Genomic DNA, 20,759 nt, shown 5'->3' with positions numbered 1-20,759 from the left:
TTGGCCAAAGCCCAAACATCTGATGCAAGCGGCCTCTCACCAGCTGGAATATATGCAAGGTTACCCATACTCGTAACCTTTCTACTCAAGGCATCGGCCACTACATTGGCCTTCTCGGGATAATACAAAATAGGGATATCATTGTCTTTCAATAGATCCAACCAGATCCCCTGCCTCAATTTGAGATCCTTCTGCCTGAAAAAATACTGTAGACTCTGATGATATGTGAATACCTCGCACGATATGCCGTAGAAATAATGCCTCCAAATCTTCAGCGCAAGAACAATGGCTGCCAACTCTAAGTCATGAACAGGGTAATTCTTCTCATGAACCTTCAATTGTCGCGACGCGTATGCAATCACCCTGCCATCTTGCATCAATACTGCACTGAGCCCAATACGATATGCATCACAATACACCGTGTAGGATCCAGAACATATGGGCAACACCAACACTGGTGCCGTAGTCAAAGTAGTATTGAGCTTCTGAAAGCTCAACTCACACTCATCCGACCATATGAATGGGGCACCCTTCTGGGTCAATCTAGTCAATGGGGTTTCTATGGATGAAAACCCCTCCACGAACCGACGATAATAACCCGCCAAACCCAAGAAACGTCGGATCTTTATAACTCAAGTAGGTCTAGGTAAGTTTTGAACTTCCTCAATCTTCTTAGGATATACCTTTATGCCCTCTACTGATACAATATGCCCTAAAAAGGTGACTGAGTCTAACCAAAACTCACACTTTAAAAACTTGGCATATAACTAATTATCTCTCGGAGTCTAAAGTACGATCCGAAGGTGCTGCTCATGCTTCTCTCGACTGTGGGAGTATATCAAGATATCATCAATGAATATGACCACAAAAGAATCCAAATTGGACTTGAATACCCGGTTCATCAAATCCATAAATGTTGCCGGGGCATTTGTCAACCCAAATGACATCACTAGGAACTCATAATGCTAATACCGAGTCCAAAAAGTTGTCTTAGGGACATCCTATGACCTAATCTTTAACTGATGGTAACCAAACCTCAAATTAATCTTCGAAAATACTTTGGCACCCTGAAGTTGATCATATAAATTATCAATCCTCAGTAACGGATACTTGTTCTTAATAGTGACTTTGTTCAACTTCCGATAGTCTATACACATTCTCATCGACCCATCTTTCTTCTTCACGAACAACAAGGGCGCACCCTATGGCGAGACACTAGGTCTAATGAATCCCTTATCAAGCAAATCTTGCACCTGCTCCTTCAATTCTTTCAACTCCGGCGGGGCCATACGTATGGTGGGATAGAAATGGGCTGGGTGCCCGGAGCCAAATCAATACGGAAGTCATTATCTTTGTCGGGTGGTATCCCTAGTAGACTTGTAGGAAATACCTCTGGAAACTCACACACAACTAGTACCGACTCTATGGAACGAACCTCCGCACTCAAATCACGAACATAGTCCAAATAAGCTAGACATCCCTTCTCGACCATATGTCGAGCCTTGACATAAGAAATAACTCTGCTAATAGAATGGCCATGAGTCCCTCTCCACTCTAATCGAGGAAACATGGCATGGCTAAGGACACCGTCTTAGTGTGACAGTCCAATATAGCATGATAAGGTGACAACCAGTCCATACCCAAGATAACATCAAAATCTACCATATCAAGAAGTAGGATATTTACGCTAGTCTTAAGACTCCCAATAGTAATCACACACGAGCGATAGACATGATATAACAATAGAATCTCCCACAGGAGTGGATATATACAAAAGAGCACTCAAAGAATCACGAGGCACAGCCAGATATGAAGCAAAATAGGATGATTCGAAGGAATAAGTAGAGCCCGTATCAAATAGAACTTAAGCATCTCTATGGAAAATTTGAACAATACATATGATAGCGGCGTCAGATGACACAACCTTAAGCCTAGCTGGGAAAGCATAAAATCTAGGCTGGGTCCCACCATTCTAACCTACGTCTCTGGGACGGCCTCTAACTGGCTGGCCTCCACCTTTAATGTCTTGACCTCCACCTCTAGATGCCTGGTCCCTTCCTCTAGTTGGCTGAGCGGGCGGTGGAGCAACCGTCACCAGAATCTTGACACGAGAACTCTTCTGTGGCACGCCATCCAACAATCTCGGACAGAACCTCTTGATCTGACCAGTACCTCTACACTCAAAAGACACATCTTGCTGTTGTGGCTACCGAAGCTGAAGCTGACCCAAACGGGCCGGATAACCACGGTGATAGCTCTGAATCTGAGGCACACTGATAGGAGTTGATGGTGCACCGTAGGCTGGCTGCCTAGAATGAGATACATAAGGACCACGACTCTTTGAAGCAGTGTGAGATGCCTGAAGCGCTGACTGAAATGGCCTGGGAGGATGGCCTATACCAAAAGTACCCCTGCCTCCAGATGAGGTATCACTGAAACTACCAAAATAACGAGGCCTCTTATTACACACTGGCCCCCTCTCCTGACCATGAACCATCTCGATCTGTCTAGCAATATCTACAGCTCTCTAGAAGGTAATATCATCTCCAATCTCCTTGGCCATCTGTAGCCTGACGGTGAAAGTGAGCCCATCAATGAATCTCTCTCTCTCTCTCTCTCTCTCTCTCTCTCTCTCTCTCTCTCAGTAGGGAGAAAGATCATGTCATGGCAAGCTAGGTCCACAAATCGAATCTTGAATTGGGTAACAATCATACTACTTTGCTGAAGATGCTCAAACTGCCTGCGGTAATCCTCTCTCAAAGTGATAGGGATAAGCTTCTCTAGAAATAGTTGTGAGAACTGATCTCATGTAAGTGCAGGCGAACCAGCTGGTCTAGTCAACATATAATATCTCCACCATCTCTTGGAAGAACCCATCATCTGAAACACTATAAAATCAACCCAATTAGTCTTAACTATACCCATGTTGCGCAACACCTCGTGGCAGCGGTCTAGATAATTATGTGGGTCTTCAGAAGGTGCACCGCTAAAATGAATAGGAAAGAGCTTAGTAAACTTATCCAACCTCAACAAAGCCTCAGAAGACATAGCAGGCCTATCACTGGCATGTGCCGCAACAATCAGCTGAACCGCCCTAACTGACGGGGTTGCTAGAGTCTGATACTGGGGAGCTGCCTGCTTCGGGGTGTGATTGGCAGAAGTCTGTGCTTGTCACGACCCGAAATTTCCCACCGATGGGACCGTGATGGCGCCTAACATTTCACTTGCCAGGCAAGCCAATGTTAGAGAATCATTAAACCATTTCCTTATTTCGATTCAGTAAACAACAATAATTAACTCAAATGAAAAATAATATGTACGGAATATCAAAAACTTTATTAACTACTACCACCCGGATCTGGAGTCACAATTCACGAGCATTCTAGAATTTACAACAAGTAATAGTATGAAAGAAATACAACTGTCTGAATAAAAGAAACAGTATACAGAAATGATAGACGGGGACTTCAAGGTCTGTGGACGCCGACAGATCTACCTTGAGTCTCCGGACAGCGGACCAATAGCAAAATCTCGATCAACCAGAGCCGGTATCAAAATCTGCACAGAAAGTGCAGAGTGCAGTATCAGTACAACCACCCCCATGTACTGGTAAGTGTCGAGCCTAACCTCGACGAAGTAGTGACGAGGCTAAGGCAAGACACCTACAAATCAACCTGTACAATTCAACAGTGTATATACAAATAATAAAAATGAAGAACTAAAAAGGAAATGTCGGGAGGGGAACATACTGAGGGGAATATAAGATAAAGAACTACAACAGAATGATCACCGGAGCAGTCAATATATCATAAATCAACAGAAATAGTGAATACAATAAAAACAAATGCACGGCATCACCCTTCGTGCTTTTACTCTAAATCTTACCATAAAATTAATAGAAACGACATGACATCACACTTCGTGCTTTTACTCTCATATCATGGCACGACATCACCCTTCGTGCATTAACACTCACAATATGGCACGGCATCACCCTTCGTGCATTAACACTCACAATGTGGCACGGTACCCTTACCATAATGCAATGCATAGATAACAACATGGCAAAATAACAAGTACACACCTTACTTCAATACCTGGTTCCATAATATCAATCTCAACTTGAAATAAGAACTCAATTATCACTAGAAAATCCGTAAACATGATAAGAACGATAAATTGAACAATACTAGAATAACACGTATCAATTTGACATAGGAAATGACAATATAAGAAAAACAGAGAAACATGGAAAAATAGGTAAATTTGGCGGCGCATAAGTACTCGTCATCTCACATATACGCCGCTCACATGGATTTCACTTAGCAAGAAATCTAAGGTTCCTAATTCCCTCAAGTCAGGGTTAGAAACAACACTTACCTGGCTCCGAAGGCCACTTAATTCTCAATCACAACTTTTCCTTTGGAATTCACCTCCAAACCACTCGTATCTATTTAAAAATGACTCAATAATATCAAATATTGCTAAAGGAATCAATTATATTGCATCAATTAAACTTCTCAAATTTTCCTCCAAAAAGTCAAAAAAATTAACATCGGGCCCGCTTGGTCAAAACCCGAGATTCAGACCAAAGTCCTTTTACCCATTCACCCCCGAGCCCGAATATGTAATTAGTTTTGGAATCCGACCTCAAATTGAGGTCTAAATCCCCAAATTTCTGAAATCCCTAATTTCTACACTAACCCTTAATTCTACCATGAAACTCTAGATTTTTTGGTTGAATTCTAGTAAAAGGAAGTAAAAGATTGAAAGAAATGAGTTAAGGAACACTTACCTATGATTTGGGGAAGAAAATGTCTTTGAAAAATCGACCTAGGCCTCATATCCTTTTGAAAACAAGAAAATAAATGACTGGAGTCCGAATTAAATGCTTACTCCCCAGCGACTTTCGCATCTACGGTGCTTTGGTCGAACCTGCGCATCCAAATGTGCGGACGGGATATGCGCTTCTGTGGAGAAGGACTGGGCAAACTGGGGCCGCACCTGCGGACAAGGTTCCGCTTTTGCGGTCGCGCTCCTGCGGAGAAAAGTCCACATCTGCGGAAAAATGAAGTCCAGGCTAGGGTCGCATCTGCGGGGCTTTCGCTCGCACCTGCGACCAAAGGCTCGCAGGTGCGGGCACACCAGATTTGGTGCACCAGCAGCCTTGTTGAGGTTTGAACTCAACTCGCGCATCGCCCAAATGACACTCGAGCTCTCGGGACTCCAAACCAAACATGCACGCAAGTCTAAAAATATCATACGGATCTGCTCGCGCGATCAAATCGCCAAAATAACACCTAGAACTCTAAATTTAGCACCAAATCAAATGAAATTCTCAAGAACACTTTAAAATTTCTATTTCCTCAACTGGACGTCTGAATCACGTCAAATCAACTCTGTTTCTCACCAAATTTCACAGACATGTCTTAAATATCATAATGAACCTGTACCGGGATCCGGAACCAAAATATGGACCCGATACTAACAATTCCAAATATCAATCAATTTTAAAAACAAATAATTTCCAAACTTTTAATTTTCATCAAAAATTCATAACTCAATCTACGGACCTCCGAATTCGATTCTGAGCATACGCCCAGGTTCCATAATTCGATACGGACCCACTAGGACCATTAAAGCATGGATCTGGGCCAGTTTACCAAAAATGTTGACCCAAGTCAACTAAAATCAACGTTTAAGGTAAAAATTCTTATTTTTATTAGTTTTCAACATAAAAGCTTTTCGAAAACCTGCTCGAACTACGCACGCAAATTGAGGAGGGAAAAAATGAGATTTTTTAGGCTTAAGAGCGCAGATTTGAGTTCTAAAATATAAGATAACCTTTTGGGTCATCACATTGCTCCTCCCCCAGAATTTGGAAGATAAGTGCAGACGTCTCCGTACCGATCCTCCAGACTCTACTAAGCTTGCTCATGACTGGTGAGACCTAAGCAACTTAGTGCTCTAATACCATCTTGTCACAACTTGGAATTCCCACCCTTGGAACCGTGATGGTGCCAAACATTTTACTTGCTAGGCAAGCCAACGTTAGAATTGGTTTCTAGGGATTTTAACAAATCCAATTAAATGATACCAAGAAACTGAATAAAATTAAAATAGATCGAGTAAACCAAAATAACAGTGATGTCTAGATACAATCCCAGAACTGGTGTCATAAGTACACGAGGAGACTAGAGTAATATAAATAATAGTCTGAATGAAAGTGTAACCGTCTGAAATGAAATAAATAGATAGAATAAGGTAGAAGGCGACTTCAAGACTGCAAACGCCATGCAGATGTACCTCGAGTCTCCGTCAGGCAATCAATCCGAGTAATCTACTAATCGCCATTAGAACCGATTTCAAAATCTGCACAAGAAGTGTAGAGTTTAGTATGAGTACAACCGACCCTATATACGCTGTAAGTGCCAAGACTAACCCCGATGATGTAGTGACGAGGCTAAGGTGGGTCACTTACAATAACCTGTATGCAGTATAACAATAATAACAAAAGGAAAGGAACATAGGAAATAATAGCAAAGAAGTTAACTAATGAAAGAAAACTCAATCCTCAAAATTAGTAAAACCAAAAATATCAGTCCTCAGAATATCATATGCAAATACTAAAAGTTAACACAATACAACTCTGAGAACAACACACACAATCCATTGTTGTAACGACTCGACCAGTTATTTCGAGCATTTACACTTTGCTCTGTAGTTTAAGGGCATGCGTAGCTCCGTATGATGTATTATGACTTATGTGAATTATCAGTTTTAGTTTTAAGGCTATTCAGAATTGATTTGGAAGAATGAATTTCATCATTAGAGCTTTAAGTTGGAAGAGTTGATCAAGTTTGACTTTTTTGAATTTGACCCGGAGTAGAGTTTGATAGTTCTGTTAGGTCCGGATGGTGATTTGTGACTCGAGCGTATGCCCAGATTTGCATTTGGATGTTCCTAGAAGGATTCAACACTAATTGGTGGAAGTTGGAAATTTAAAGGTTTGGAAAGTTTATAAGTTTGACCGAGAGTTGACTTTGTGGATATCGGGTTTGGATTGTGATTTCAGAAATTTGAATAGCTTCATTATGTTATTTGATACTTGTGTGTAAAATTTGAGTTAATTACGAGTTGATTTGTTATGTTTCGGTGCGAGCTTTGGAAGTTGAAAGTTTATTCAAGTTTGAGGTCGGTACATGCGGTATGGCATTTTGGAGCATCGCTTGGCTTGCTCGACATTGGATTTGTCTTGTTAGAGGTAAGTAGCACTTCTAAACTTGGTGCTGATGGTATGAAACCCCGAATTACGTGCTAAGTGATTAATGTTGAGGTGACGAGCATGCTAGGTGATAGGCGTTTGGGCGTGCATTGTAGTAACTGTGATTTAGTCGATACTATGGAATTGTGTAGCTACCTTATCTGAACATTTTTACTATACTCTATGTGTTAGAGCACTTAAGCTGTAATTTATGCTAGAAATCATGTTTAGGCTATATGTTGTCTCTATTGGGACCCTCAATGGTCATTCCTAGCTGTTGAGTTATTTGTTTAATTGCACTTATGTACTTAGTCGTATTCATCATTACATATCATACCTCAGTCTCTGTTATTGTATATTGTCACATCTCATATCATTGACTTGGGCTGCATAGCATGAGTGTTGTGAGACCCGAGAGACTGTAGAGATTGATGACTGAGTGAGGTCGAGGGCTTGATTGTGAAGATATTGATACTATAACACGTGAGATGTCCATGCAGCACGTGAGTTGTCTATGCGGATCTAGATATGTATACTATAGCACATGAGTTATCCGTGCAACACGTGAGTTGTCCGTGCGTATCTAGATATTGATACTATAGAACATGATTTGTCTGTGCAGCACATGAGTTGTCCGTGCGGATTATAGCTCTTGGGTTGAAGGAGCCCCTCCGGAGTCTACGCACCCCAGTGAGCGCAGTTGCTAGGAGTTATTATGTTTGGGATGGATCTACCTTGTACAGTACTGAGTGACTGAGTGTGCTGAGTATTGAGCATGATGAGTGAGAATACGAGATAGTGAGATCGAGTACTCTGAGAGTGTGAGTACATGAGTTTATCATTGAGATGCATTAAATTTGACATGCATACTTGAGATACACGTATAGAGATGTATTTCCTCATGCTACCCAGTTTTGGTGACATTCATGATTTCACTTGTATATTGACTGATAGGCATATAGATGTATTTTCCTCATGCTATCTTAAAATGAAACATCTTATTTATTGTTGAAAGGGTTTTTGTGAAAAATGACAGTTTTGAAACTTATTCATATATTCTTGAGGTTTTTTGCGAAAGATCTGGGATCTACTGTTATACTTGAAAAACATGCCCATCTTTATCATATTGTTATGAGTTGTTGCTGGTTATTGGAGTTGTACCTTAACCCTTGTCCCAGTTCGTCACTACTTTTAACCTAAGGTTAGGTTTGTTACTTATTGAGTACATGGAGTCGGTTGTACTCATACTACACTTTCACACATTGCGTGTAGATGTTGGATGATGATATAGCTGCGTACGGCGGGAGCTGGATCTGAAGATGTACATGCGTTTCAGTCGTAGCTGCCTCTTGATCATGGTAGCTTTAGTATTTCAGATCTGTTCATGTATATTTGAAACATATGGTGTATTTAATTTTAAACCAACTTTGTAAACTCTATATCTTAGAAGCTCATAATTTGTACTACCAGTCCTTGAAAAATTCTTTGTATAAAAGCAGTTTTATTATCACTTCTTCTCTTAATAAATCTCATTGAATTAGTTAGTTGTTAACTGGCTTCCCTAGCGGGTTGGGTTAGGTGTCATCACGACTAGTTGGATTTTGGGTCGTGACAAGGTGGTATCAGAGCTCTAGGTTCATAGGTTCTACAAGTCATGAGCAAGTGTGTAGTAAAGTCTTGCGGATCAGTATGATGACGTCCATACCTATCTTCGAGAGGCTACAAGACATTTAGGATAAATAAACTTCCCATCTTTCTTTCCTTATCGTGCGAAATTGATTCATCTTGAAGTGTAAATCTTTGAATTCTCTCCACGCATTTGTATGTGCATATGAGCGCTCAATATCAACTGTGCATCGATGGCTTGTGATTCCATGGATGAGGTGCGAGATGTGATTTTTGTGTGCTGATAATGGACCAGTCTGGAGGACTTGAGGCCAAGTTATGACTGTAGCTTGAGTACGGGATTTCGGTTGTGTGAGCACTTACTTTTAGACTTATATGTCCAGTAGCGTCCCTATGAGTGGAATTTGTGACTCGATGAGTGGTTGGATGGCTATATGATGAGTATGATGTGACTGTGGGATGTGTTCAGATGGTTTGAATGTGATGAAAAGGGTTGCTTGGGATGTAAAAAAGACTATTGGGTGCTAGATTGCTGTCTTGATATGACGTATAGTCTCGAGTGGAGTGTGTTGAAAGATTTTTCATGTTGTTTAATTATGGAACGAAGTAGATTTTCATGTCTTGTAGTGAGTTTCGACTCAGGAAGATTAAGTGATGGCGTAGTATTTGCGGCTGCGAAAGGGTATAACAAGATGCCAATTTGAGGCTAAACAGGTGGGTTATCTTCTGCAGAGTAATCTACGAAGGTGTCATCCTTATAATGTTGTGTGGAGAGTTTCCTTTCTACTAGCGGAGTATATTTGTTGAAATTTGAATTTGAATTTGGTTGAGAAAATTAACATGATCGTCACGTGGATGTATGCGAGCTTAGTAGATGATTTGAGGTACTATATGGTTTGTGTTATGTGAGCTTATGAAGGATTTAGTTGAATTTCCATGCTGTATTATGGCAGTAATAGAGTATGGTTATAGTGAGTTATCAGATGTTCTGTTCTATGGCATTAAGCTAAGTGGGGGAGTCCACTATCGACGCTTTGATTGCATGGTTATGTGTTATGTCAGTTTTGATTTGAGGTATACTGTGAAACAGATATGACTTGCAGAGGCTGACTTTGAGGATGACTCGAGTAAGAGAATTTCTGAATACGGATAATATTACACTTTCTGTGTTATGTGTGAAGGATGTAGTATGCATGGAGTATGAATTTGATCGGCAGTGTTAAGGCAAGGTTACTTCCTTGGGTATTGTTGTGCTAACGGGGCACATGCCGTTTGGTCCGTTTGGGCGACACAATTGAGATTTGAGCAGAATAGATGACTCTCGAGAAAGTTTTAGTGGATTCAAGAATTTTATGTAGCAATTGTGAATTTTTTCGGATTAGCATATGGCTAGGATCTGATATTTACATTGGATGGTGTCGAGACTCGCGGTATTTCTATGTTATTATGGATTTTACATTTAGGTATTAGGAAGATGGAGGAAAATAACTTTAGATTCACAGAAGGTCTCTTCAAAATGGGTATCTCGGTTGTGGAACTTTCTGGGGGTACTTAAGAGGGAATACATCGTCTTATGGGGCTTAGGGAGGTGCAGTTTTATTTTAGGATCTCGCGGGGTGAGTTTTGGTTAAGGATCATGGTGTTCTGTCAATAAGAAGTGTCACTTTGAGGGTAATTCAAAAGGAACTTAGAGAAATAGTACAGCTTAGTAGTAGGCTGGATCAACAAGGTAATATATACGATTGGTTCCTTAGGGTACTTATGATATGGTGAGTCTCTAAAGGTGTTTCGTGAAAATGCTCTTGGGTTTTGGTGACCTTCGTGGCTTGGTTGAGTTAGAGGGATTCGGTACTGATGGCTTGGTTGCGTGTTAATGGGATTCAAGGAGTCTCGATGGTCTCTACCACGATTTGAGATGGATATTTCCTACCGGCGTGAGGAGCATATTGTGTATCGTGACTTTATCTTGGATGACATCAAATGGAAGGTTCCTGGCTAATTGAGTATGTAGTTTGCTTGTGACTCAGGGTTGATTATGAGATTCTCGTACTTTTCATATTCATGATAGATGCAGTATGTTGTGTGGGATTAAGATTTGCGTGTGCAAGGTCACAATTTAGTTTTGAAAGGAAGGGCATGGATTCTTAGACAACATGGGCAGTTTCAGATATTTAGATGAGTATTATAACTACTTGGTAATTCATGAGAAGGATGCGCATTTCAGAAGGCGCACTGTGTGCTGACTTACAGATGCTTTATTAGTATTGTGGTACTTGCCCGGTTGCTTAACTGCTGATATTCAGATTTTTGCTATGTGACTCGGAAAAATTATAGAAGTATTCCTCGTGGGATGATCGTGTATGAAATATGTGTTAAACATTCAGATGATGGAGTTGGGATCAGATATGGTGATTCGTGTGTTCTATGGATTTGGAGACCAGGAGTTCTCAGAAGCAAATTGTTTCGTGGTTGTGGACGGTGAAGATGTGGCCAAAGCTAGTTAGATGATAGTATATGTTATGGTTAGGTCATTGTGGACTTTCGGAGGATTATTTATCTATTTGTGGATGACCAAAGTTGATTTGGGGCCCATTGGTAGGCACACCGAGGACGTGTATTCTATATCAGGTCGGATTGGTCGACTCCGTACTGCTATTGTTGGGGGATGTGCCATTCGGTTAGAGTGGAGCTTATTCGTGCTCTGATTTGATCTATGTGTTACTCATCTACGCTACGAGGGATTGTTATTTGTTGGTTATAAGCACACGTGGTGCGGTTCTGTTTGGGTCTTGTAGAGTGATTTGAGCGAGATGGTTATTGGGCTTAAGGAGCCCCTCCGTAGTCTGCACACCCCAGTGAGCGTAGTTGCTAGCAGTTATTATGTTTGGGCTGGATCTGCCCTGTACAGTACTGAATGACTGAGTGTGCTGAGTATTGAGCATGATGAGTGAGAATACGAGACAGTGAGATTGAGTACTCCGAGTGTGTGAGGTAATGAGTTCAACATTGAGACGTATTGCATTTGACATGCGTACTTGAGATACACGCATAGAGATGCATTCCTCATGTTACCCGATTTTGGTGACATTCATGATTTCACATGTATATTGACATCTAGGCATATAGATATATTTTCCTCATGCTATCTGAAAATGAAACATCTTATTTATAGTTGAAAGGTTTTTGAAAAAAATCACAGTTTTCAAACTTATTCATTTATTTATGAGGTTTTCAGTGAAATATCTGGGATCTACTGTTATACTTGAAAAGCATGCCTATTTTCCGTAACTGTGAACCAACTGAATTATATTTTTTTGTACCATTTTTATCATATTGTTATGAATTGTTGCTGGTTATTGGAGTTGTACCTTGACCTTTGTCCCAGCTCGTTACTACTTTCAATCTAAGGTTAGGTTTGTTACTTATTGAGTACATAGGGTCAGTTGTACTCATACTACACTTCTGTCCCTTGCGTGTAGATGTTGATGTAGCTGCGTATGTCGGGAGCTGGATCTGAAGATGTACCTGTGTTCCAGTCATAGCTGCCTCTTGATCGTGGTAGCTTTAGTATTTCAGATCTGTTCATGTATATTTCAAATATATGGTGTATTTCATTTTAAACCAACTTTGAAAAACTCTACATCTTAGAAGCTCATGATTTGTACTACCAGTCCTTGAAAAATTCTTTGTATAAAAGCAGTTGTATTATCACTTCTTCTCTTAATAAATCTCATTGAATTGGTTAGTTGTTAACTGGCTTACATAGCGGATTGGGTTAGGTGCCATCACGACTAGTTGGATTTTGGGTCGTGACAATTGCGCAGCACAACCCAATCCCACCGTACAAACATTTCCTTTCTTATTTCACCATATCAATATCAAGAATAACATGTAAAATCCATTGCGACGCGCAACCCGATCCCACCATATAATCAGAATCAATATCATAATCCTCCCTTATTTCACCATATCACTATCAAAATTACATATAAAATCTGTTGCGACGTGCAACCTGATCCCACCGTACAATATCAAATCCTCCCTTATTCCACCATATCACAACTGTTGCGGTGTGCAATCCGATCCATAAATAAAATCAATTAATGTAATCAATTCAACTCAATTCACAAAAATCTCTACGAATAAAGAATATGAAAGCAAGGCGATGAAGGAACCCCGTATAAAATTAAGAAATGCTACAATTAATACAAAGCAATAAGACAAGCCCAATATATGACAGTTAAAGTGTACAAGTAAGGCATTAAGGCAAGTAGCAATTGATCATGGAATCATGGAAGAAACAAACATTTCAATATAAGAGTAAATAAATGACAAGTAACAAGTTACGACATAGAAAACAAATAAAGCATGTAGCAGTTAAAACATGGAATAAGATAATTAATGAAATACGAAAAAGCATGGAAACAATTATTTTGACGGCGTATAAACACCTGTCACCTCACATATACGCAGTTAAACATGCAATTCACATAACATAGAGTTCAAATGTTCCTAATTCCCTCAAATCAAGGTTAGACCCAATATTTATCTCGCTCCGCAATCAAATCAAAGCTCAATCGGGGCCTTTCCTCTAAAATTCAGCTCCAAACCAATCGAATCTAACAAAAATCGACTTAATATCAACAAAAAATGCTAGAAAAATCAATTAAGATACATAAAGCGCGGATCTTTATACTTTTTCCAAAAAGTCATCAAAAGTCAACCCCGGCCCGCTTGGTCAAAACCTGAGATTCAAACCAAAACTCAATTACCCATTCACCCTGAGCCCTATTATGCAATTAGTTTTGAAATCCGACCTCAATTTGAGATCTAAAAGTTAATTTTTACAAAACCTCCCAATTCTACCCAAATTTCAAATTTTCTACCATAAAAGAGCATAGATGAAGGTTTGAAATCAATGGGTGTTTATGGAAATAGAAGCAAATAAGTTCATGTATACTAACCTACGAAGTGGGGATGAAATTTCTCTTTAAAATCGCCTCTAGACCGAGCTCTAATATGAAGATGGTGAAAAGTTGGTGAAATCCCAATTTTTAGAAGTTTTAAAGTATAGGCGTCAGGTGTTCTTCACGTTCGCGAAGAGCACTGGCCAAAAGGCCATTGCGATCGCGTTCACGAAGGCTTAGCCCCCTTGCCTTCGCATTCGCAAGCCTGGGCTCGCGTTCGCATAGAGTGACCTGCCCAGCTCCCCCGGAACCCCACAAACCTTCGTGTTCACGTGTGGGTGGTCGTGTTCACAAAGGGTAAACCCCCTAATACTTCGCGTTCGCGACCTTTTCCCCGTGATCGCAGAGTAAAACCACACCAGACACCAGCACACTCAAAACTAGCATTAGCCTATGTCCAAAAATCATTTCGTAGCCTATCCTAAACTCACCCGAGCCCCCCGGGCTCCAAACCAAATATGCACACAAGTGTAATAACATCATACGAACTTGCTCGCGTGATGAAAATATCAAAATAATACCTAGAACTACGAATCAGGCATCAAAATGAATGATATTTTCAAAGAAACTCAAGAACACGAAATTCTTAAACCGGACGTCCGAATCACGTTAAATCAACTCCGTTTTGAATCACATTTTGCAGACAAGTCATAAATAATGAGATGAACCTATACCAAGTTCCGGAACCGAAATCCGAACCCGGTAGCAAGAAAGTCAATCGACGGTCAAACTTAGGAATTCTTTAAACCTTTAAATAGCTAGTTTTCAATAAGTTACGTTAAATCAAGTTAGGGACTTTAGAATTCGATTTCAGGCATAGGCCCAAGTCCCAAATCATGATACGGACCCACCGGGCACGTCAAAATACTGATTCGGGGTCCATTTACATAAAAATGTTGACCTTAGTCAACTCAATTCATTTTTAAGGCTAAGTTTTATATTTTTACTCCCTCCGTTTCAATTTATGTGAACCTATTTTCTTTTTAATCTGTGCCAAAAATAATGACCATTTTTCTTATTTGGAAATAATTTATCTTTATGCAATGAGTTATAACCACACAAAATATATGTGCATCATTTTACACCAAAAGTTCAAAAGTCTTCTCTCTTTTCTTAAATTTCGTGCCTAGTCAAATGAGTTCACATAAATTGAAACGGAGGGAGTATCATTTTTTCACATAAAACTTTTCCGGAAAGAGACATGGACTGCACACGTAAATCAAGAAAGGCTAAAAGGAGTTATTCAAGGTCTCAGAACACAAAAATAAAGGTTAAAACTCAATGTGACCTATCGGGTCATCACATGTCATCCCACTAAGATTACTTATATAAGTCGAGCAAGTCCATTTTCATAAGAATTCATAATTTTAGGAATTGTTATTTCACCCAGAACAATAGTATTCCAGGTGACATTAGAAGTGTTCCACTTTAAGATACCAAGAGACGAAAACTTAAAGTAAATTGTAAAAAATCATACTGAGGAGCTCACGATTATTTTTAGATTACTAAAAATTAAAGATTTAAAGTTGATAATGTTAGAAATGTTAGTTATTTCAAGCTATTTTTTTTAAAGAAAATATTAATAAGATAATTTTCAAAAGTTAGAGTTTCGTAGTTTCTTCAAGCTAAGTGTCGATATGTGGCTACTAATATTACCAATCATTGTTGAGCTAAAGGAAGTAACAACGTTTATTAACATGTATAATTCCTTTATCATGATAATGATCGAATCTACGTAGAAAAGATGACGTGAGAACCTAAATCTATCCCTAACGAAAGTCCAAATATTAATATTCATCTTGCTTTTTTCTTTCAGCTGTTTGGATTTTTTTATAATTTTTATTTAATAATTCAGACACTTTGGTGAATAATATCTATATAATTTTTATAAAATTTATATTCATTTATATGAGATACACGCGCAATGCGCGTACTCTAAAACTAGTTATATTAAAAGCACGAAGGCCCTTAGGAAAATGTCGTTCGCCTTTTTTAACCTTTAAAAATAGATTTCACATTGGACACAATAGTCATTTAATTATTTTTTTAATATTTAGGAATTCAAACTTGTCTTAATTTTATGTATTAATTTCTTCCTTATTTAAACTATATAATTTACCATATGTGTAAAATATCCCACATTTTTAGTTTCACAAGCTTAAAGAAAATTTACATTATGACTTCCAAGGCACGTAGGACATGTGCCTTGAAAATCTCGTTTTTAGGTTTCGAGCATCCTTTTAGACGTGGGAGTCCTTTTTTTTGTTAATAAAATTGTTATAATTCTAGAACTTTTAAAACAGATAGGACATGTTTATTCTCATTAAATAAAAATAATAGAAAAAATTGGAAATTAAAGTCAACGAAAATCCCTCTGTTTATCCAAGTTAGTGGGTTTTTTCACCAAAAGAAAATTATAAAGATTAAAAAAACAAATAATACAAAGAGGAAAAAAAGAAAAGAAGAAAAGACAGATTAAAAATGGGTTGTTTCATAAGCAAACGAGCTTACAAAAGAGAAGAAGAAAAAACGGATTAAAAATAGGCTGTTTCATTAGCAAACAAATTTACAAAAGACCACTGAAAATTAACATCAGGAAAATTTCGAATACATTCTAGAAGTCTGTCTCTTTTCTTTTCAAGTAATAAAGCTTTACCAATTAATTTATTGCAAATTCAAAGTTTTAAATGTTATGTTTAGGAGTCTTTGTTTATTTAATCAAATGTGAAAGTTTTGAACAAGTTTTAGCATTCTCATAAAATAAGTAAAATGTGAATAAAGAATTATTAATTGTTAGTAAACTATCAATTATTTAATAACGGGGCGAGTACAACGAGTTATGTACCTTATTGACGCAACGGAAACCGTTGAACTCACCACCAAAAGAATTGCCCCCAATCAACCTTTGAATCACTAGGAAACAAAGCTAATCTTTCACCAATTAGATGCCCTAATTTGTGTGTATTTTTCTTGAAGAAAGGATTAATCAGAGAGAAAATTCAACGCTTGAAAGTTTTGTGTTTTCTCCTTAACATAAATAGGCAGAGTAATAGCGGTTAAGGAAGATAACCCACCACTCCCTTTTTGCATGTTCACTTTAGTGTGAGTTTGTGATTTAGTGGTAACTTCCCTTAACCTCTCTCATTTATCTCTACTAACCTGGTCGGGTCAACCCACATGGAGCGACCTACGACCCATAATCTAGCATCTCCCACTTCGCTCATAGTGGGCTAGACCGATGTCTTTGACACACAGTTCATACTGGCAAATAGTTGGTGCGACCTGCGAGCACAAAGAGCTGTAACATTCCAAAACCAATTAAAGGTTGTACTAAAGCTTTATGTAGAAACCCAATCACATACGGAAAGGATTCACTACTAGCATGAGGATCTTATTACTCGCAATACCCCAGACATCATTTGCTACTCTTATAGCTTGTTCTCTGATCCCTCATCCTAGAAAGGAGGTGAACTCGAGTTCATGAATAACTTTGTATTCATAATTACATTTGATACCCTCATGGTAAGTGTAATGGTCGATCTATGAAAACAAGTTAAATTACCAAAATAAATTTCTTTTTAGTTGTCTTACCTTTCTACTCGAATCTTTCCATTTCAAATCAACTGCTTTCCTAGACATGCACTGCATTGCCGAATCACTCATGGCTATTAGTGACATGCTAAAATAGCAACACTTATTGGCACTTCAAGAGATAGTAAAAGGTCAAAGGGTATTTCAATAAAAGTTAATATAACTTCTTTGGGATCTCACACAATGAAGAAGCAGGGATTCATTCTTCCATTATCCCATAGTCGATAGCACACGTGGTATCAAACACATGTTACAATGTTCTCACCTTATATTGGCGCGTGTATCTTACTTTTTTAATCATTCCACACCGTACAGATCATGGTCTAGACACCTCCAAATGTCTAATCCGAGTTTCTCATTTTAATAATCCTCAAATCCAACTTTTTGGAGAAACTCGTATCTGGCTTACAAAATAATTCATAATCGAATATTAAAATTTGTAAGCCTAACTAGTTATCAAGACGACCTTAATAAGTAAATATAACCTCGCATTATCCAGGGTTCTATAAGGTCTCATCTCTTCACGATTCTTAACGTAAGAGGCGATTGCTCGTGTGAGAGAGCCAATATCGCGATTTGTTCGACACACTCTTTATCAACAAAACATCATCAAGTGCATATGAATATAAGCATAAATTCAAGAGTCAAATATTGATGAGCATATTATAATAATCAACTCATTTTACAATACATAAATATATATTCATATCCTTCACAAACTTAGAGCCATTACATGTTTCTCAAATATATCTCTCCACTTGCTACCATATATTTTACAAAGTTATACTTAACGTCAATGTATTTGGTCTTGTTGTGATACTTAGGATCTTTTGTGTATGCAATAGCCGCTTGACTATCACAATATAGAGTCATGGGACCCTAAGGGTTCTTTGTAATATCCAAATACTCAAAGAATTTCTTCAACCAAACAACTTCTTGTACTGCAGATGCACAAGCCACGAACTTAGCTTCCATCATTGAAAGGGATGTACACATTTGTTTCTTACTTTTCCATGATATAGCACCACCATTAAGTAAGAAGGAATAACCGGATATTAATTTTCTATCATTTCGGTCACCAGCCCAATCAACATCTGTATATCCTCTCAGGTATAAATCATTTCCACTATAACATAGTGAATAATCAGTAGTTCCCTTCAGGTATCTAAAAATTCTCTTCACAACTTTGCAATGATCTCTTCCAGGATTGGATTGATACCTGCTAACTAGAACTACGGCATAACAAATGTCTGGGCGAGTACACATCATACTGTACATCAAGCTCCCGACAACACTTGAATACGAAATCCGAGACATGTCTTCCTTTTCATTTTTAGTCTTGGGATGCATTTCAAGGCTTAAAGTTTCACCTCTCGCTATAAGAGTATCCATGGATTTGCAACTATTCATGCGAAAATGCTCCAAAATTGTCTTTATATAAGTTTCTTGAGATAGACTCAATAACTTTTTGGAACAGTCTCTTTGGATATTAACTCCAAGGATATAGTATGCCTCACCCATATCTTTCATGTCAAATGACTTTGAAAGCCATGACTTGATAGTTTTCAAATACTCCAAATTATTTCCGGCAAATAAAATATCATCCACGTAAAGAAAAAGAATTACAAACATCCCATTGCACTTCTTCACATAAATGCAATGGTCTTCACTGATCATGGTGAAATCATACGAGATCACCTCCTTGTGAAACCTCAAATACCATTGTCTTGGAGATTGCCTGAGGCCATAATTAGATCTTTTCAATTTACAAACCTTCTTTTCTTAGCCTTTAATGATGAAGCCAACATATTGTTTCGTGTAGATTTCTTCGTTTAGTTCTCCATTAAGAAAAGATGCCTTCACATCCATTTGATATAATTCCAAATCTAAACGTGCAACAATAGCCAAAAGTAAGCGAATTGAGGTAAATTTTACAACTGGTGAGAATGTTTCCTCATAATCTATTCCAGCTTCTTGAGTAAAGCCTTTTCCCACCAATTGTGCCTTGTATCTTTCTATTGACCCATCCGCTTTGCGTTTAACTTTAAGAACCCATTTGTTCTCAATGTCTCTTCGTCCAGGCGGAAGGTCAACTAGATCCTAGACTTTATTAGTTTTCATGGACTCCAATTCTTCTTTCATTGCGTTCATCCACTCATCTTTTCCAGGGTTCGATAAGGCCTCAGTCACTGACTTTTTCTCATCCATTTCTATGGGAGCCATCACGAAAACGTAATCTTCAATCTCATAAGTATGTTTGGGTATATTTTTCCTGGTACTCTTTCGTAGTTGAAATTCAGATTCGTCATAAGGATTTTGGGATTGAGAACCCCCACTCCCACTCGGATCAAGAACAAGATCCTGATCAATTTAATTATCAATTGTGTTAGAAGACACTTGCTGACTTTCTGAGTTCAACATTTCATAAAAAGACTCTCCATTCCTTACCTCGCCCTTCTTTGGAAAATCATTTTCCAAAAATGTGACATCTCGTGATTCAAACTCAGTAACACTTCCATCCTATAATTCACCCCAGAACAAGTACCCTTTAGAGTGTTCTGACGAGCGCAAAATACACACTTAAATATGCTCGCTAGTCGAATATAGTACAGAAATAATATCATATCCACAGGGATTGGATTTAAACAGTGTTTTCGTAGCTTCTAGTTTAATTGCTATCCAAGATGATCGACACTTAGAATTATGTGATTAAAACTAAAATTAACTAAAAGTCTAAACTATTGACTAATGACAATCGCAGCAATGGGTAAGGAAGATATCAATGGGAGAAAATAGGGGTTGATTGGATAGGTGCAAGATACTTGTCTAGGGTTTAACTCTAGCTAATTCACTCTTAAGGTTCAAGTGAGTCTCTTGAATTTACTCAATTATTAGTTCAAATGCTCAGTAGAAACTCCTCTCTCGATTAAGTCTCAACCTCACAATATGAACAAATATCTGATCGGTGAAGATATGCAAGAATTCGTAGTGGATTCGTCTTTAGGAGAACCTCTTTCGATTATCATCCTAACTTGGTCTAAACAATAATTCAACTAGTCTCTTTAGATTACCAAGAAGTATCAATGAATTCAACCAACAAGATAATGCAAAAACATCACAAGTTATGCCTCTTTCGATTACATGAACATGTGAAAATAGATGCAATAATTAAAACACCCAAAATGATACAATACATACAAAGTAGAGTTAATAATCCACAAACAAATATCAATACACCAAATCCATCAATACCTAAAGAGAACTACTCCATAGATATGGAGTAATTCATCACAAATAAGTTTAAGTTAAAG

Source organism: Nicotiana tomentosiformis, chromosome 9, assembly GCF_000390325.3.
Source record: "Nicotiana tomentosiformis chromosome 9, ASM39032v3, whole genome shotgun sequence".
Taxonomy (NCBI): Eukaryota; Viridiplantae; Streptophyta; class Magnoliopsida; order Solanales; family Solanaceae; genus Nicotiana; species Nicotiana tomentosiformis.
This window is presented reverse-complemented; position numbering follows the sequence as displayed.